This window comes from Loxodonta africana, chromosome 19 (assembly GCF_030014295.1).
Source record: "Loxodonta africana isolate mLoxAfr1 chromosome 19, mLoxAfr1.hap2, whole genome shotgun sequence".
In the NCBI taxonomy this organism is placed as follows: Eukaryota; Metazoa; Chordata; class Mammalia; order Proboscidea; family Elephantidae; genus Loxodonta; species Loxodonta africana.
Window position 1 is genome coordinate 57,192,789 of NC_087360.1, and position 21,525 is coordinate 57,214,313.

The following is a 21,525-nucleotide window of genomic DNA, read 5'->3' on the forward strand; positions in this document are numbered from 1 at the left end:
CGACAATGTCTGGTTCTAATGAGAGTTTTCGCATACCAGAAATTCATTCCAACATTTGTTTATAAATATGAATGTGAACGAACAGAACATACGCTTGATGCAAACATGCAGACAGCACCTCCTTTGAGAGCAATGCGGGTCTAAGGACAAACACATAACAGATAAATAAACAATGGGGGGATGAGGTGAGAGGGATTGTCATACAAAGGCCCAGCCCCACCCCAAGCTGAGGGTCAGGAAAGGCTCCCCTGAGCTAAGCCTCAGAGAAGGAACAGGAGTCAGGAGGGGAAAGAGGAAGAAGGCGCTGCAGACAGGGTATGAGATACAGAGGTGAGTAGCTGTAGCTGGGGCTTGGAGATAAGAAACTAACTCAATGAAAAGAGAACCCAATAAGCAGAGCCCTAAAACATAAGAGGAAAAAACAAGAAATAAGGTATAATTAAGTATCAATCAATAGGAAGAAATGAAAGCCCTCTAGAAGGCGCCCATCACTGGATATCCATTCTGGTGCCAGAGTGCATCTCCTGGCCCCTGCCTGGAGCTGCCTCAGTCTGCTGAAATGAAACTGTGGCTCCGGAGTGTAAATTAAAATGTAGAAGTAGGTAGAAGCTGACACTCATTAAAAGCTTACAGGCTTTATGTCATACCTCATTCTATTAAATGAAAATATTTAGAAGTCTAAAGCATGTCCAAAAGAAGTCCACTTTATAAAGTAAAAACTGCTCTCGTTAATTCTCTGGGTTTTCAAATATGAGTAACTTGCCAAGTTACTACATTATATAATGTGTATATATGTTTTTACAACTGAACCAATAAGCAACATCATGATAAACGGAGAAAATATTGAAGCTGTCAAGGGCCTCATTTTACTTGGGTCTACAATCAATGACCATGGAAGTACAAGTCAAGAAATCAAACGACTTATTACATTGGGCAAACCTGCTGCAAAAGACCTCTTTAAAGTGTTCAAAAGCAAAGATGTCACTTTGAGGACTAAGGTGCACCTGACCTAAGCCATGATATTTTCAACTGCCTCCTATACTTCCAAAAGCTGGGCAATGAATAAGGAAGACTGAAGAAGAACTGATGCCTTTGAAACATGGTGTTGGCAAAGAATGCTGAATATACTGTGGACTGCCAAAAGAACGAACAAATCTGTCTTGGAAAAATTACAGCCAGAATGCTCCTCAGAAGCAAGGATGGTGAGACTTCACCTCACATACTTTGGACATATTATTAGGAGGGACAAGTCCAAGTCCCTGGAGAAGGAGATCGTGCTTGGTAAAGCAGAGGGTCAGCGAAAGAGAGGAAGACCCTCAACAAGATGGATTGTCACAGTGGCTGCAATGATGGGCTGAAACATAGCAACAATTGTGAGGATGGCACAGGACCAGGCAGTGTTTCATTCCATTGTATGTGAGTCAGAACTGACTGAATGGCACCTACCAACATTTATTTATAACACCTGGTTCATTCAAAAAAACGCTGAAACAGTTTTTATTACACGCTATTGAGTAGTCCTGTTTCATGGCCCTGTCGAACTGCAAAGGACTTGTAACACTTAGGTGTTTGCAACTAGAATTGCTATCCCCTACATACTACATTAGCACAATGGTTAAGTGCTTGGCTGCTAACGGAAAGGTCAGCGTTTTGAACCTACCAGCCACTCCGTGGGAGAAAAGACCTGGCGACCTGCTCTGTAAAGATTACAGCCTAGGAAATCCTACGGAGCAGTTCTACTCCATCATATAGGGTTGCTATGAGTCGAAATTCACTTGACGGCACACAACAACAATAACACACACTACACTAGGAGCTAGACCACCAAAATGAGAGAGGTGCCCTGTTCAGGAAAGAGTTCAGGAGATCATCCTGCAAACAGCAATTGTAATGTGATGGAAAGTGCCAGAACAGAAGTATCTGGAAGATGTTATGACAATAGGAGGAGGCAAGTTCCAGGTACCACACGTCCCTATTCATTCTTTCATTTACTCACTTACTCATTCATTCCATTTAACAAACTTTTATTCAGAGCCTTGTGAGAGCCGGGTGTTGTCCTAAATGTTGGAGATCTCCACAGGAATGCTTTACAGTAGGGACTGCTTTTGAAGTGAGTTTTGAAGGATGAGGAGAAGTTCCCTGAGGAGCAGTGAGAAGGAAAGTATCCCAGGCAGAAGAAGAGTGTGGAGACCAACTCAGGAAAAGATCTGGATGCTTCAAGTCCTCATGGAGATTGGGGGAGGGAATGGGAAGGAGAGGGACCAGAAGACCAGGAGATAAGAGAGGGCAGAACCAAGAGCACAGGTCAGAGGAGAGAAGAGGGGGCACCACAAGACAGCAGCACACCTATGTCCTTGACAAGAGGGAAGGATGTGTAGAAATGTAGATAGGACGAGGCAGGAAATACACATTTCAGGACAAGACGAGGCAGGAAATAGCCATGACAGGCTACGGATAAGGGTAAACTTGGCAGCAACTTCCCTGAGAAGGAATAGTAGGTGGAACACATTCTACAAAGGAGATGTTTAAGACACAGTACATCCCTATCGCAAAACTTTGATAGCCTGGTGCTATTCAATATTTGAATCAAATAACTAACTCTTCTTGCATGGATTCCATGATGACCATTCATGCCCTGGTGTAGAGTATCTGCCTACCAGGGTGAGATTAAAAACCATTCCTTCTCTTCCCAATATACATTTTTGTTTCTTAGGGGTCAGCAAAGGTCCACTGCCAGAGGATTTTAAAGCTTCCGAGCCTATAAAGGCAAGGAACAGACTCTGGGAAACTTTTCTAAGCTAATGCTCCCCTGGGGGGGCCTCTGGGCTTCCCTGGCAACACCCTCTGTCTCTGCACAGGGATTCAACAAACAGCATCATGCCGGTCACTGAAATCTAGCTCATGCTGTACAGTTCTGCTCTTCTGCCACCCAAACATCCCCTATCTTGTACTCTAATGGCTGAATGTTCGAGCAGAAACGTCCTCTAATTTTGCATTTGCCCACTTAATCAGCTTTAGATTGCTTCTCTATTTTGCAGTTTACTTCGATGCTTGTCTAATATTATCTCAAGGTTTTAATAATTACGGTCTACGTGGTGTTCCAATGACGCTGTTCTCTTTTGCATCACCCAAGGCATTCTCAGAAACATTCAACATCACAAGACCTAAGATTAGAAAAATTCCACATGCCCCTCAAGTTGGCCCTGAGTCACAGAGGCTTCTTAGTCATTTTACCTCTATTCAGAAAAGGATCCGCGAGGAATTATTCTTCAGTTATTTTTGCTTGTGTTATTTTCACCATGACTGTTCTCACTTTTCTATTATTAATTTTTCTATTAATGCAAAATCATATCTAATGCTTTGACGTACACTCTTTTATTTTAATCAGCGTAACAAAAGTAAAGACCAAAAAATGAAAAATCATGAACAAAATCAGCTAAATGGAGAGGGAGGGTAGAGGAAGCAACTTGAAGATACGTATATGCTGAAGGCAGCTAACCTATATTCGTTTTTATGTCTGTTGAATCATTTCTAGAAAAACTAAAAAAAGTTTGCTCTGCTAAAGATAACCGAAACCAAACCCACTGCCATCAAGCTGAATTCTGAGTCATAGCAACCCTCTAGGACAGAACACAATGCCCCATAGGGTTTCCAAGGCTATAAATCTTTACATAAGCAGACTGCCACATCTTTCTTCCGTGGAGTGGCTGGTGGGTTCGAACCACCAACGTTTCGGTTAGCAGCCGAGTGTTTTAACCACTGTGCCATCAGGCCTCCTTCTGCTAAAGACAGGATTCCTATATACAACTTCCCGTTTCATACTTTTGCATTTCAACATCAATAATGTCCGTACGGTTCTTGTTTTTCGGTTTTGTTGGTTTTTTTTTTTAATGTTTAATCTTGCCAGATGTAATAAAATATCTTTTTGCAGAGAAACTCAAAAGTACCGGTTACAAGAGCAGGACTAAAACAACGTTCCGCAGATTTACATTTGTTCTCAGACTAAAATGAACCATATACTCCGTTATGGTACTATTCTCAGAGCTCTAGCAAGTAGATCCTTAAAATGGTGTCAGTTTCAACAAAGGAAGAAAGGAGTAAAAGAAAGACAGGAAAATCATTCTATAATTTTTGAAATTATGTGATTGAAATAATTATTTTGTAGCACCCATTTCATTCCTGGTTGAATATTTTAGAAAGCTTAATATTCTGTCACAATTGCCAACAGGAGAACAAATGTTCCTATTTAACTGCACATATTTTGAAAAGAAGTATGTAGTTCTTCAGGTATTCTTGTTTAAAGTCACTTGCCACTTTGAGAAGAGATAAATTCTGAGAAAGTTGGTCACATTTATTATAGATTTCAGGCTTTAAAAAGTGAGTAGAAAGTTTCAAAGCAGCCAAGTAACTGTATTACTTTGAAAAGGTATTTATATCTTCAAATAATAATTTGGTTCTAATCAAACCACTGAAAGTAAAATGGAATTCAACACATTTAAAACATACTCAGAATGTTGAATACAAGTCAGACCATGCGAAGGTCCATTCTGACACAATTCATGATTAACAGGCTCACTTACCTGGAAATATAAGACTGTCAGGATGGAGTTATGTCATTCCTCTGATGGGTAAAAAATTATATTGGCTTCTCTCCTTGAAACTGGAAGAAATCTAAAATACAAAAATAAAAACAGAGAGGCAACCCCTGTAAATTTCCATGTCTTACATTCAGGTGTTATTACAAAATGCTGAATGTATAAATCATTTAGGATATAAAATACAATTTACCTGAAGTATTACCTCAAAAAGCAGGATGGTATTGTCCCCTCTCTATTTTAATAAATAAAATGCAAAATGTTTGTAAAAACATAACCAAGGTTTAAAATAAATAGGGAGAGAGCCACGTTGATGTGTCTGTAAAAGCAAAGCCAAGTCACTTCCACACAAACAGAAAGCCAACTTAGCCAGGTCCTGCCTTCCTAACTCGCGCCTTTGCTTCCAAAGCTTCACAGCCACTCAGGGCACACGTGGGCTCCCAGGTTGGGGACAGGAGTTAAAGCGCTGCCCTCCTCTGAAAGGAGCGCGTTCAGCACCACCACTTAAAAAAATGACTCCATGGAATGAAATGCCAAAAAATAGAAATCCTCATATGAGTTTTCCCCCGAGGGAAAGAAAGAATCCACAAGCTTCAGAACGGTTTGAGGCAGCCAAGAAAACCCAGCGCTTTCTGAAGCACCATCAAAGACCCCAGTGTGCAGCCGGAACAGCGCGTGGACTTGTGGAGAACGGCAGGCCCGGCTGACGACAGCGTTTCAATCTGCTCGCAGCCTCGTCGCCCCTGACGGCTGGAGCCCGGCCCGCTGCTCTTGGACAGCAGCTGGGCAGCTTCGGGGGCCCCAGGGACAGCGCTGGGGCCGCTCTTGGCGCTGTTTGCTACGTGCTGCCCAAGCAGGGACACTTCTCAAGGAGTACACAGGTGGCAATGGTGGTGGCGGGGGGGGGGTCCTGCTGGATGGCACCGCTGCCACGTTCCGCATAGGGCAGGAAACACCCAGCCTCTGCCCCTTCCCCAGCTAGCTGCTGGCCCTCATGTTATTCAGAGTGAGGTGCAGGGCTAGGAACAGCGGGGGAGGGGGAAGGGGGAGAACAATGGGCCCCACACCATCCCTGCCTTTGAGAAATTTAATGGGAGGAAATAGATGCTTCAAGTAAGATAAAAGCAGAAAGGAAGAGAGGTACAAGCACAATACTTTGGGATCAAAAGTGAGTGGAAAACATTCTGGAAAGAGACTACCCCTTCCTGTTAAAGAAGTGTCAATCTGATTTTAAATTTATTAATGCAGAGTCCTCTTTCTCAAGCATTTGTGATTCAAGTAATGGCAATAAATAAATAAACTGCTGTTTCCAATCCACGTGCTGGAATGAAAAGGTCCCAGAATGGTTATACAGCGCCACATCAAGACTAACGCACAAGCTGCTCAGGTCTGCAGATGGCTGGCCCCCTACTCTCTCCATGGGGACTGCCCTCTGGTAAGTAAAACCTGTCACATTTTTCTTTCTTGTTCACCTAAGTTTGAAGGTTTTCTCTGATGCATTGACATTAACAAAGGCAGTAGAATTACAAGATATAATACTATAAAAGTTTAAAATCTATTTCGTATCCCCACACTCTTAACCCCAGTTTAATGTGGGTTTAATGTTCTAGTCTAAGGAGCCCTGGTGGCGCAACGGTTAAGCACTCAGCTGTTAGCCACAGGGTTGGTGGTTTGAACCTACCGAGCAGCTCTGTGAGAGAAAGACCTGATGGCCTGCTCCAGTGAAGATTAGAGCCTAGGAAACCCTCTGGGGGCAGTTCTACTCCGTCACATGGGTCGGAATCTACTGAAGGGTACCTAGCAACAACAACAATGTTAAAGTGGGCTGCCGGCTCACTGGGACCCATTCTTTCAGGTCCCAAGGTGGTGCCCTCTACTGACAGCAGGGTCTGCAACCCCACCTCCTTTGGCTTGGCTCTCACAATCCATTTCCGTCTCTGCCCGGCTAATTAACCTATGTCTAAATGGAACTTTTTTTTTTTTTTTTTTTAAATGGAACTGCAGTTGACAGAAAGGCGGCACTGCCAAAATGGAATAATCACTTGGCCTCAAATCCGAGTTGTTTTCCATTCTTGACAAAAAATAATGTTGCTTCAGAACTGCGGCAGGCCGAGAGTTGAAGTGAGTTTATAATTTGGCTTCCAAGCTCACATTCTCAACCGCTTCATTTTTCTTTTCTGTCTTTTAAGCATGCAGTGGGCACCTTTGGAGGCTGAATCACTGGCATGGTCTGTATTGACATCCTTAAATATTCTTTGCCATCTAAGTAAAAAGGGAGAAAAAAATCCTTACCATCCCAAATCACACTTGTTTTATACAGAGACCAAATAGAATGTCAGCTTATGCCTCCACATGATCATGAATAATCTATACTCCTCAATCAAGCAAATTGAAGAGAAACATTCTGTTTTTTTATCTACACACAGCAATCCACACTCATCCGGCCCCTAAGATCTGGTTGTAGCAACGCCACAGTGCAGGTTAGGAGCCACAAAAGGGCTGAGCGCCTCCCTCTTTTTCTAATGAGAGAACTTATTAAAACTCTGCTCCAAGACTCTGGGAAGTACATGTTTCCTTAGCAGTTCCAATTACGCTCTCCCAGAAGGGAGTCATCTCAAGCTAATGACGGAAAAGGAAAAAGACAGGAAGTTGGAACCACTGGCAAAAGCCCCCTAGAGATGGAGGCGGAATTGGAGTAGGCATCACGGAAAATCACTGATGTGAACTGCAGGTATGCTAAGAAGAGTGGGTGTCTCAATGGAACACACCCCTGCTAGTAAAGGGAAGGAACATCAGCTCCGTGCCTACAACGTGCCATCGTGTGCTAGCTGCGTTACATATAAAACCAAAAGCCAAACCCATTGCAATAGAGTCAGTTCCAACTCATAGCAGACCTATAGGACAGGGTAGAACTTCCCCACAGGGTTTCCGAGGCGCAGCTGGTGGATTCAAACTGCTGACCTTTCAGTTAGCAGTCATAGCTCACTGTAGCTCTTAACCACTGCACCATCAGGGCTCCACATTATGTATGAGCTCATTTAATCACCACAACAATGCTGTGGACATATGTGTTAATATCCCCATTTTACAAATGGGGAAAATGAGGCTCAAGGATGTTAAAAAACCTGCCCAACTGGTATATGGTAAAAAAGCCAGGATTTTTCCTACTTTAAAGCTCATGCTCTAAAAATAAAAGGGAAAACAAGCCTTTTACCCTTTCCACAATGCAGCATTACCTTACCTGCAAGTACTAGCCCCAGTGTGTGGCTCTTTAACAGTAAATATGGGCTTATAAGGAGCCCCTGGTGGCGTAGTGGTTAAGAGCTACAGCTGCTATCCAAATGGTCGGCAGTTCGAATCCACCAGCCATTCCTTGGAAACCCAAAGGGGCAGTTCTGCTACATCCTATAGGGTGACTATATTGGAATTGACTGGATAGCAGCCCATTTTTGTTCTTTAATTCTACCTCTGTGTGCAATGGTTAAGAGTGCCGCTGCTAACCGAGAGGTCAGCGGTTCAAACACACCAGCTGCTCCACAGGAGAAAGCTGTGGCAGTCTGCTTCCATAAAGATTTATAGCGTTGGACACCCTGAGGCAGTTCTGCTCTGTCCTGTAGGGCCGCTATGAGTCGGAATCCACTCGAAAATAACACATTTTTGTTTTGTTTTGTTTTTTTAAGGGCTAGTATCTGCATTAAAGTGGTGGCTTGGCATTGAGGCCTTAGTAACATAACCCTCCCCTTATCTTCTGAAGCCCCCATCCTTCATAATAAATCACAGCAACAAAAACACACTCTTGGTAAGTCTTCCCGTGTATCAAATAAATAGACAATAAAACGTGCTAAAAACAAAAGCTAAATTCAGGAAAGTGATTGCTGGTACATAAAGTAGATATAGTACCTTCCTTGGTTCAATTCAGAAAATATATCTCAACAACATCTGTCTAAGAACTGTGTCCAGGTCTGAGGTACCCTCCCCTGTCAGGTGATGCCCAGTGTGATCTTGACAATCTGGCATAGGGAGCTAGGATTACGGAGGCGCTTATATGGCTTCACGAGTTTTGGTGAGGAAAAGAAGTGGGCTAGAGATGGTGGATGTGCCTGACAGTGGCTGGGAGAACTTCCATGGAAAATCCCATATTTTGCAGCCCCTGGGTTTGGAAGTTTCCCATTTGGGATTCTGAAGGTTGGGAAATTTGCCCCACCCCACCCCTACAGTAATAGAACTTGACATCCATTAACTAGCAGTACACCATAAATAAGTCAGCTGTTAATCACAGTAAGAGAAGACTACCAAAAATCATTTACTGAAAAGAACAGTCAAAATGTGAAAAACAAGTACATGCACTGAGATACAATAATATTTTACCAATCTAGGATGCTGCCCATTCTATTCAATGTGCAATCAGTAAGTGAAAGCTCCCAGCATTTTAATTTCCAAAGAGCTTCAAAAACACATTGGCCTAATGCTGTGACAATACCACAGCTACCTTAAGTTCCAGAGCTTTCTCGCCCTTATAAATCTAAATCCTTCACTCTTCAGTCCATCTAAACCATCTGTGTGTCAGACACATTGATTCCTGAAATGTGAAAAACAAGAAGAGAGGACTAAAGGGCCCGTTCACCATCGACGTGCCTTGAATAACAACTAAAAACCACCAAGAGACTGCATATGTAAGTGCCAACTGAGGCTGCCCGGTGAAATTTTTCTTAATATTATATATATATTTCTAAATCTTGAGGGTAATTTTTTTTTTTTTTAATTTGTATGAACCAACTGATGTTATAGTACTGGAAGGCAGAGTAGGGACGGGGTCAGAAACTGTGCAGCCAACTTATAAAATTATCATCTTTCTCAAGAATCTGTTTCCAAAAATAAAGTGCCCTTGGATGCTACACATTACAAATTTCATGTTACTATATTCTTTTAACCACATTCCTTGCACATTAAATAATTTTACTGAAAAGGGCATGTTTTAGGGCACAACGGACTTTAAAAAGCATGAGTTCCTTCCCCAAGGACAAAGGTTTCTCTGTTGTTGTGTAAAATGAAAAACAAAATCTCTGTGTCCTGGTCTTGTGTGTACAGAAGCAGACTAAATGAGAAGATAGGTATTTGTTATTCCTGATCCTTCCACTGAAGTAAGTCACCCTAGTTTTCTTGACCTCAGTTTCTCCCTCTGATAAATGGGGATAATCTCAGATACTCTTAGCAAGACTATCAAGACTGTGGAGTCCTTGGGTAGTGCAAATGGTTAACATGCTTGGCTGCTCACTGAAAGGTTGGAGGTTGGAGTCCACCCAGAGTCACTTAGGAAGAAAAGCCTGGCAATCTACTTTCGAAAAATCAGCCACTGAAAATGTTATGAAGCAAAGTTCTACTTTGACACATACGGAGTCACCATGAGTTGGAATCAACTCGACAGCAACTGGGACTGGTATTAACACTATGAACACAATTACATGGCGGAATTATTTGAAGTCTCTTTGAAAATGTATGGGAGTTCCAAAAACAAAAACAAAACCAAACTTGTTGCCGTGGAGTCGATTCCAACTCATAGCAACCCCATAGGACAGAGTAGAACTGCCTCATAGGGTTTCCAAGGAGCAGCTGGTAGATTCAAACTCCCAACCTTTTGGTTAGCAGCCAAGCTCTTAGCCACTGTGTGTCGAATGATATTTTCTTTATGCTCTAAAGATTCATCAAGCGCCTCTCCTGCTAGCCAGTGGGAATTGGTGAGCTCCCTGTTTGATCCATCTTCACAGCGCCAACATTTAACATATAAAACACTAACATGATAGAAAATAAAATGACTCAAGTGCTAAGTCGAGATACAAATAATATGCTTTTAAAGCATAAAGAAAGACTGAACAATTCGTGCTGGAGAGGATCAGAGTAATAACTAGTCTCTTGGAAAGAAACTAGATTGCTTCTGTTTGCTACTGGTCATGAAAGCACTAACACGATCTTTCTTCTAAATCAGTGAAGATACAGACTGACGGCAGATGCACCTCCGTAAAAGAGAGCTATTTTCCAGCACGCTGTCTGCAGCGCCGCAGCCACACTCACAAGCAATTGTTTATTTTGTTAGATGCACTCTCCCAGTACATCCTTCTGGCCGGTCCTGCCCTTTTCAGATATTGTGGCAGCCCGGCTGATGCTAGATATCACCACAGATGCTAATGAGGCATGCACAGTGTCTCAAGGAGATGTGCTACGCTTAATCCTGTGCAGAACAAGAGATTTGGGTTTTCATCTCAAATCAGTTACTATGAGACTTTAGACAAGTCCTTAAGTTCTACAGAGGAGCGTGGTGCAGTGATTAAGTAAGCATTTGGCTACTAACCAAAAGGTCGGTGGTTCGAACCCAAGTGGGAGAACCACTCCGTGGGAGAAAGTGTGGCAGTCTGCTTCCATAAAGATCTATAGCTTGGAAATCCTATGAGACAGCTCTACTCTGTCCTATAAGGTTGTTATGAGTTGGAATTGACTTGACGGCACGAGGTTAACTTCTATGAGTCTCCATTTCCATACCTATAAATAAAAGGGTTGGACTAAATCAGGGGTTCTTAGTAAGAGAGAATGCTCTTGTCTGTTGCCTTCCAAGCCCCAGCTAAGATTCATTGTGCCTAAAAAGATGTATCAGAGATGGGAACATGCTGCACAGACCAGTGATGAAGATGCAGGACAGCATCTAGACTTAGATGTTAAGACTAGGGAAGTGCAGCTAAGAAAACAGAAGCTACCATAACAGGTAAAGTTATGGTCTCACTGAGTATACCAATTTTTCCAGACCAATTGATAATGAGTAATTAGACAATCAAAAGAAACCACAGGTTTATCTATCCATGAATGCTGGCTGGCAGAGTGAGACAAACCCAACCCTCCATTAAACAAATAATCAAGAACGATCAAGAGGAATAAGTCATCAAGGATACACTGTTCCAGGCAATAGGGAACCAACCCCACAAGGTGATGAGGCTCCCAAAAGTTGTAACATACAGCCCCCAACCAAGAGTTGTTGTTAGGTCACACTGAACGGGTTCCGACACACACTGACCCTATGAACAACAGAACGAAACAACGCCAGGTTCTGCGCCATCCTCACAATCATTGCTGTTTGAGCCCATTGTTGCAGCCACTGTGTCAATCCATCTCGTCCAGGGTCTTCCTCTTTTTCGCTAACGCTCTCCTTTACCAAGCACGATCTCCTTCTCTGAGGACTTGTCTCTCCTGATAACATGTCCAAAATACATGAGGCAAAGTCTCACCATCCTCCCTTCTAAGGAGCATTCTGGCTGTACTTCTCCCAAGACAGATTTGTTCATTCTTCTGGCAGTCCATGCTTCGCCAACACCATAATTCAAAGGCATCAATTCTTCTTTGGTCTTCCTTATTCGTTGTCCAGCTTTTGCATGCATATGAAGCTACTGAAAATATCGTGGCTTGGGTAAGTGGTACCTTAGTCCTTAAAGAGATATCTTTGCTTTTTAACACTTTAGAGAGGTCTTTTGCAGCAGATTTGCCCAATGGAATATATCGTTTGATTTCTCGACTGCTGCTTCCATAGGCGTTGATCCAAATAAAATAAAATGAAACCCTTGACAATTTCAATCTTTTCTTCGTTTATCATTATGTTGCTTATTGGTCCAGTTGTGTGGATTTTTGTTTTCTTTATGTTCAGGTGTAATCCATACTGAAGGCTGTGGTCTTTGATCTTCATCAGTAACTGCTTCAAGTCCTCTTTGCTTTCAGCAAGCCAGGTTGTATCACCTGCATATCCCAGGCTGTTAATGAGTCTTCCTCCAATCATGATGTCACATTCTTTTTATTCTTATAGTCCAGCTTCTCAGATTATTTGTTAGCATACAGATTGAGTAAGTGTGGTGAAAGGATACAACCCTGACAAACACCTTTCCTGACTCTATACCACGCATTATCCCCTTGTTGTGTTTGAATGACTGCCTCTTGATCTATGTACAGGTTCCTCATGAGCACAATTAAGTGTCCTGGAATTCCCATTCTTTGCAGTGTTATCCATAATTTGTTATGGTCCACACAGTGGAATGCTTTCACATAGTCAATAAAATCCAGGTAAACATCTTTCCGGTATTCTTTGCTTTCAGCCAAGATCCATCTGACATCAGCAATGATATATCCCTCATTCTGAAATGACAGTATTGAATAATGGCTTGTACAAAGGCCCTTCTTTTCACAATATATTTTCCAAGGTAAATGCTTAGACACATCTCAAAGAGAACAAATATCCAACACCTTACAAACCGAAGAATTAGCAACATGGAAAAGGCACAGGTTCAAGGTTAGAAGTCCCAGGTCTAGTCTCAGTTCTGCCAGTAAACAGTTATGTGACCTTGGGCAAGTCACCTGTTTGGACCAGATCATCTCCAACCTACCAGTACAAAAATTGCACCTATTTTCTCTTGTTCTACATAAAAATCTATTTGCTCCTAAAACCCTTGTAGCATCTTTAAGGTTGGAATATATATCTCCGTGACTGGCTCAATTTTTAAATAACTGCATTCCCAGGCTTATAAGGTGCAGGGAGCTCTCAGGACAACTGCCCAGAGCACAAGTTTGAGATGCACAATGTGAAGTTTGCTTTCACTGGCTTCTTTTCAAGTCCCTCTGGCTAAATTCTACCCTCTACCCTGCCAACTCTTCGTACTTCCGGCACTGGCATAGTATTCATAGGGTTTGTGGCACTGTGCTACATGAATTAAATCTTTCACCAAACTTGAAGGGGTGTTTTGAATGGTAATTTTTATCTACTTCCATCCCAGATGCAGGAATGTCAATAGCTGAGAGATGCTATAATGATGGTAAAAAGTCACTGTAAAACTGGACTTGCCTCCCAAAGGATCTCTCATTATCTTGCAAATGTATTACTTTTGCTGCATCAATTTTTTAGTTTACTTCATGGGACGCTCCAGCTGCAAGGGAATTGAGATCATACAGCCCATGTGGTTAAAAAAAAAAAAAAAAAGACTGTAGCAGTAACAGAATAAATATTTCAGTGTAAAAATGAAAACTTTATATAAACATTTCTATCACTGAATTTATTCAGTCAATCCACTGGGCTAGGCCAATGGAGGGAAGCTTGCTTTATATGGAGAACCAGGGAGACAGGAAAAAATTTTAATCTCAAGATTAAAATAAATAAATAGTAATATTGCTTGTAGAAGTCATTTACAAAATATGTACTTGTAAACGGGTGTCAGTCTCATGGAACCTACAATGGCTGTACACATTTACTATGTATGCTGGCTAACAATGGAATGAAAAATAAGAATGGGAAACACAGATGTTTAATCAATAAATACGTTAAAATTATTACAATGTATTTTCATTCCAAATCATGGTTGGTTAAGCAAGACATGGGTACAGGGTAAACAAAGAAAAAATTATTGGACTACTTAGCAATAAGTAGGAATGAACTATTGGTACTCGTATCAACATGGATGATAATTATGCTGAGTCAAAGAAGCCAGACCAATAGAGTTCATACTGTATGATTCCATTTCTATAGGATTTACCAGATCAGTGATTATCTGGGGCTATGGTGGGAGACAGGGAGGCGTGGGAGCGAGGGATTACCAAAAGGCACAAGGAAACTTTTAAGTGATGTATATGCTCATTGGAAACCCTGGTGGTGTAGTGGTTAAGTGCTACTGCTGCTAACCAAAAGGTCGGCGGTTCAAATCCACCAGGCGCTCCTTGGAAACTCTATAGGGCAGTTCTACTCTGTCCTATAGGGTCACTACGAGTCGGAATTGACTTGAAGGCAGTGGATTGGTTTTGGTTTTATATGCTCATTATCTGGATTTTGGTGATGGTTTCATGTGTCATATGTCCTGAGCTTGTGTGTACAGAAGCAGACTAAAAGAGAAGGCAGATATTCTTATTCCTAATCCTTCTACTGAAATAGGTCACCCTTATTTTCTTGACCTTAATTTCTCCCTCTGATAAATGGGGATAATCTCAGATACTATTAGCAAGACTATCAAGACTATGACCAAAATTATGTTGCTAAATTATTTGAGGTCTCTTTTAAAATGTACAGGACTGTATTATATGTGCCATATGTCAAAACTAATCAATTGGTATACTTTTAAATATGTGCAGCTCATTGTATATCAATTATACCTCAATGAAGCTGCAAAAAAAATCGTTGAATAGAGAGACAAAATGGAGAGATAAGATCTAAAGAAAAATCATAGTTAAATTTGGGGGTGATTAAGGCAGTTGCTAAATGAAAAGCTACAGAAGAGATATGCTACACTGTACACATACAATAAAAAATTACCAGAAAAAGAGTTCTGATTACTGGGAACTCAAGCAGTCTTATGATCCCAGAAATGTCTTTCTGAGCACCCAAACACTGTGACTAAATAATCACCCTCAAAAAAATCTATGATTTTCATTTCCTTATAATTTTTGACAGAAATAATCTGACTGCCTTCAGAATAGTGATAACAGTAACGAGCTACCTTCGAGTCAATTCCAACTCAAAGCGACCCAATGTGTGTCAGAGAACAACTGTACTCCATAGGGCTCCAGTGGCTAATTTTCTGAAGCTGATTGCCAGGACTTTCTTCTGAGATGAGTCTGGGTGGACGTGAACTTCCAACTGTTCAGCTAACTGTTTGCACCACCCTGGGACTCCAATGAGTGGGACTCCAATGAGTGGGACTCCAGTAATAACAATAGCTAACATTTACTGAGCACTTATTATAAACCAGGCCCCAAATCTAATGGATTATCCCATTTAATCTTTACAAGAACCCTAAGGGATAGGTAGTATTATTATCCCCCATTTTACTGATGGGGAAACCAAAGTTCAGAGAGACTAAATAACTTAGCGTCATCCATGTAGTCAGAGAGGTCAGCTAATTCCATAGATGAGCTCTTGAAATTAAGCTTCTCTCCTTCTGCTAGACAATCAGGATCCTCGAAATCTGCTGCATGTCAAGATTTGCTGACTCATTACTCCCGCAGGCTTAAAGAGATTTGTTGCATTAAACAGCTACATTTCTAAGTCTGAAGACTAATTTTTTGCATGATAGCAGCAGAAAAGCTCAGTAGTAAAGTGATGGTGGAAGGGTAGGGGGAATTGCAGCAAGAAATACCAGGAAAAATAACGGCAAGAATCAATAGAATTGGTTTCGGCCATGTCCTCACTGATGATTATAAACTTGGGCAAGCCATTTCTCCTACTTGGGCCTGTTTACTCTTTGGTACACTCAAGATTTTGGACTAATTGTTTTCTAAGGCTCGTTCCAGCCCTATAATTCTGCTGGTCCATCTGGGGGGAATACTCCCTATATTTTGTGAATTGGGACAGAAATTCTCCAAGAGACTAACACATTTCAGATACAAAGCTTTCTCCATTCCCTGAAACCCCTGGGCCCCTCCCACAAATGTCGAAGACTCCTCAGTCCCAAGGGACACCACTCAGAGAAGGTCCAAGAACAAGGAAAGGAAGGACTCTCAACCAGGGGCCGCCATGTTTTCCTGCGCACTCCAGCAATCTTTTTCACTTCAAAAACACTTCAAGAGTTGATTTGGGTTTCAGATGGTGAAAAGGAAGCACCCCGCCACCCAGCAGCTCATTCCCATCCCATTTTCCCTGCCTAACATCTGACATCTGAGATGATCAAAAGTACTTAGTATATTGTGGCTCTAGTGGCCAGATTCCATTTATTTCCATTCTTGTTGGTTCTCTGAAGTGGCTATTCTCTCTTTGCACTAAAAACACATCATTTTCTCTTTTTAAATGGATGGATTTTGTGACCCTTTGAGGAGACATAAAAAGTAAGAGCAACTAAATAAGGCAATTGTAAATCATCTAGCATCTATAAAGCCTTCTCCTTTATCACAAAAGAAAGGAGGAAAAGCAGCTGGAAAAAAGTGCAGCTGACAGAGAACTCGCTATCTTTAAGAATAACTTCTCTCATAAATTTTCATCTCCATATTTTGAGGTTTTAACTAAATTGAAAATTATTCTGGGAAAAGCATTTCTCAAGTGTAAGAACTACTTTCAGAATGTGTTGGTGAGGAAAACTCTTATAAATTACAAGGATTATATAATATCTATTTTCTACATCTTTACCTCTATATATTTTTTTTTAAATATCTGCTCTGCATTTTTATTTTACATTTTATACACTGTCTGTTTTCATAGATGCTCTGGTCTATCTCAAAATATATCATTTATATTTCTGCCTTATTTTTATTGACTCATTTAGCAATCATGATACTATAATAAACCAAAAATAAGAATATAGACAGTCTTTTCCTACAAAAAACCAGAGATTTACAAAATTCAAACCTTTTCATTGCACAGACATAGGTTTTATATGGTTGCACTCACTGTTATTGTTGTTGGGTGCCGTAGAGTGAGTTCTGATTCATAGCGACCCTATGTACAGCAGAATGAAACACTGCGGGTCCTGCGCTATCCTCACAATCATTGCTATGCTTGAGCCCATTGTTGCAGCCACTGTGACAATCCATCTCATCGAGGATCTTCCTCTATTTCATTGACCCTCTACTTTACCAAACATAAGGTCCTTCTCCAGGGAATGGCCCCTCTTGATAACACATCCAAAGTACATGAGACGATGTCTTACCATCCTCACTTCTAAGGAGCATTCTGGCTGTACTTCCTCCAAGACAGATTTGTTTGTTCTGCCAGAGCAGTCCATGGTATATTCAATATTCTTCATCAGCACCATAAGTCAAAGGCATCAATTCTTCTTTTGTCTTCCTTATTCATTGTCCAGCTCTCCCATGCATATGTGGCGATCGAAAATACCATGGTTTAGGCCAGGCACCCTTAGTCCTCAAAGTGACATCTTTGTTTTTCAACACGTTAAATAGATCTTTTGCAGCAGATTTGCCCAATGCAATACATCGTTTGATTTCTTGACTGCTACTTCCTTAGGGGAGCCCTGGTGGTGCAGTGGTTAAGAGCTCAGCTGCTAACACAAAAGGTCAACAGTTCAAGTCCACCAACTGCTCCTTGGAAACCCTGTGGGGCAGTTCTACTCTGTCCTACAAGGTTGATATAAGTCCGAGTAAATTCAACAGCAATGGGTTTGGTTTGGTTTCAGGTCACTTCCATAGGCGTTGATGGTGGATCCAAATAAAATGTAATCTTTGACAACTTTAAACTTTTCTCTGTTTATCATGATGTTGCTTATTGGTCTAGTTGTGAGAATTTTTGTTTTCTTTATGTTCAGGCATAATCCATACTGAAGGCTGTAGTCTTTGATCTTCACTAATAAGTGCTTTCAGCAAGCAAGGTTGTGTCATCTGCATATCCCAGGTTGTTAATAAGTCTTCCTCCAATCCTGATGGCACATTCTTCTTATTCATATAGCCTAGCTTCTCGGATCATTTGCTTAGCATACAGATTGAATAGATATGGTAAAAGGATACAACCCTGACACATACGTTTCCTGACTTTAAACCATGCAGTATCCCCGTGTTGTGTTTGAATGACTGCCCCTTGGGCTACGTACAGGGTCTTCATAAACACAATTAAGTGCTCTGGAATTCCCATTCTTTGCAGTGTTATCCATAATTTGTTATGATCCACACAGTCGAACACTTTTGCATAGTCAATAAAATCCAGGTAAATATCTTTCTGGTATTCTCTGCTTTCAGCCAAGATCCATCTGACATCAACATTGATATCCCTAGTTTCACATCCTCTTCCAAATCCAGCTTGAACTTCTGGCAGTTCGCTCTTGATGTACTGCTGCAACCATTTTTGAATTATCTTCAGCAAAATTTTACTCGTGTATGACTTGACAGCAGTGGGTCGTTTTGGGATTATGATATTTAATGATATTGTTTGACAATTTCTGCATTCCGTTGGATCACCTTCCTTTGGAATGGGCACAAATATGGATCTCTTCCAGTCTGTTGGTCAGGTAGCCGTCTTCCAGATTTCTTGGCATAAACAAGTAAGCACCTCCAGTGCTACATTGATTTGTTGAAACATCTCATTTGGTATTCTGTCAATTCCTGGATCCTTGTTTTTCACCAATGCCATCAGTGCACCCTGGACTTCTTCCTTCGGTATCATTGGTTCTTGATCATATGCTACCTCCTGAAATGGCTGAACATCGACCAATTCTTTTTGGTACAGTGACTCTGTGTATTCCTTCCATCTTCTTTTGATACTTCCTGTGTCGTTCAATATTTTTCCCATAGAATCCTTCAATATTGCAACTTGAGGCTTGAATTTTTTCTTCAGGTCTTTCAGCTTGAGAAATGCCGAGCGTGTTCTTTCCTTTGGGTTTTCTAAAGGTCTTTGCCCATTTCATTATTAATACTTTGTCTTCCTTCTCAAGCCGCCTCCTGAAACCGTCTGTCCAGCTTTTTTCCTTCATCATTTCTTCTGTTCTCTTTAGCTATTCCATGTTCAAAAGCAAGTTTCAAAGTCTCTTCTGACATCCAGGTTTGTCTTTTCTTTCTTTCCAGTCTTTTTAATGACCTTTTGCTTTCTTCATGTATGAATTCACCCCTCAACTCAACCTGGTCTTCAGTCATTAGTGTTCAATGCATCAAATCTATTCTTGAGATGGTCTCTACATCCAGGTGGGATACACTCAAGGTTGTATTTTGGCTTTTGTGGACTTGTTTTAATTTTCTTCAGCCTCAACTTAAAGTTGCATGGAGCAATTGATGGTCTGTTCCACAGTCAGCCCCTGGCCTTGTTCTGACTGATAATATTGAGCTTCTCCATTGTCTCTTTCTACAGATGTGGTCAATTTGATTCCCGTGTATTCCTTTTAGCAAGGTCCCCATGTGTAGTCACAGTTTATGTTGTTGAAAAAGGTATTTGCAATGAAGAAGCTGTTGGTTTTGTAAAATTCTATCATGCAATCTCAGGTGTCAATTCTGTTGCCAAGGCCATATTTTTTGACTACTGATCCTTCTTTGTTTCCAACTTTCACATTCCAGACACCAGTAACTATCAAGCATCTTGATTGCATGTTTGATCAATTTCAGACTGCAGAAATTGGTAAAAATCTTCAATTCATCATCTTTGTCCTTAATGATTGGTGCATAAATTTGAGTAATAGTCGTATTAACTGGTCTTCCTTGCAGGCATATGGATATTATCCTATCACCGACAGCATTGCACTTAGGATATATTTTGAAATGTTCATTTTGACAATGAATGTGATACCATTTCTCTTCAATTTGTCATTCCTGTCATAGTAGACTATACGATTGTCTGATTCAAAATGGCCAATACCAGTCCATTTCACTCATTATAGCCTAGGATATCTATCTTTATGCATTCCATTTCATTTTTGACTTCTTTCAATTTTCCTGGATTCATACTTCATACACTCTACATTCTGATTATTAATGGATTCACTAAGTGCACACTATAACTTTTTGCCTGACTTCCTTATTCTATATATCTGTCATTTTAAATACAGCACTATTTCCATTTTATTGTAATACACAGTTTAATTAACCATCTTTCAACTAGTTTTTTATACACATTATTATAAACCAGTGAAGCATTTTTAAATAAACAAATTTTGTTTTTCCTTTTTGGGAAATTTCCTTAGGCTATAATCTGAAATTTTTTTTTTCTTTATAATCTGAAAAGTGGAATTAACAGTTAAAAAACCCTAATCAGCTCTGTGACTTTTCTTTTAAATTGCCACGTAGCTCTCCAAAAGAAAAATGGCTTATTTGCAATGTCACCAGCAAAATACGAGTCCAGCTTTTTTTTTCATAGTCTCTTTAACACTGGGCTTTCTAAGGAGTCCCTGGGTAGTTAGTACAAGCAGTTAAGCTCTCCACTACTAACCAAAAGGTTGGTGGTTCAAATCCACCTAGAGGCACCTCAGTCTGCTTCTGAAAGATCGTGGTCATTAAAAACCCTATTAAGCACTGTTCTACTCTGAAACACATGGAGTCACTAATGAGTCAGGATCAATTTGACAGCAACTGGGTTTTATTTCTCTTTGGATGATTTCAAAAGAACGGTGTAAAACCTTTATTTCTTTGAATTTGTCAATTGTTTGTTTAATACTTTTACTGCTTCTTGTTAAAAATATTTATTGATCACCTACTACATGTCAAGTGCTTTATATGCCTTATAATTCAGTCAATATCCCTGATGGCCCCATAAACTCAGTATTACAAACTTTATTTTTGCTAAGGAAACTGAATCTCAAAATGTTAAATAATGTGTATAAGATTCCAGGACTCAAACTCAAATGATTATCTACTTCCTGTGATCCTCCATTATATCATCCTTCCTCATAATCATAACCTTAAAATATCTTCCTTTTTTTTTTTTTCCTCTTCTTTGTTTTACCATAGATTGGTTTTGTGTTTCTCATTTTATACAGGGCCTGGTATGAAAACCAAGCAAACAGATGCTTAATAAACTCCACTTAATCACGGAAGGATGGAATTAGACGTGACCTCAGAGATTATGTGTTCCAACCTCTTAAACTTAAAACCGGTTGCATCAAGTTGATTCTGACTCATAGCAACCCTAGGACAGAGTAGAACTGCCCCATAAGGTTTCCAAGCAGACTGCCACATATTTCTCCAGTGGAGTAGCTGGTAAATTCAAACTGCCGACCTTTTGGTTGGCAACCAAGCGCTTAACCACTGTGCCACTAGGGCTTCCTTTCTTAAACTTACAGGTGCAGAAGTTGAAGCCCATAAGAAAAATGACTTGCCTAGAATCTAACAATCAGAGCTATTTCTGCCACACCATGCTGTCCTCGGTGGCCACTGGCTGGTTGTCTACACTCTTAAAGACATACTAGGGGCTGACAAAGGAGGCAGAGTGCATAAGAGAGAAAGGAAAGCAGCTAAAGATTTTTTTTTTATAGTAATCTTTATTTTAAATGACCTTTGA

At 40.7% G+C, this 21,525-nt stretch overlaps 1 protein-coding gene across 13 annotated transcripts in view; it reads right to left on the minus strand.

The window, feature by feature from the left end:
- Positions 1-21,525, minus strand: part of CSGALNACT1 (chondroitin sulfate N-acetylgalactosaminyltransferase 1) — a 390,272-nt gene that overhangs the window by 195,192 nt on the left and 173,555 nt on the right. For all 13 annotated transcript variants that reach the window (XM_064272743.1, XM_064272750.1, XM_064272751.1 and 10 more), the window contains one exon: positions 4,581-4,671. The gene's annotated coding sequence lies outside the window, so the exon portion shown is untranslated. The remainder of the gene's footprint in view (positions 1-4,580; positions 4,672-21,525) is intronic.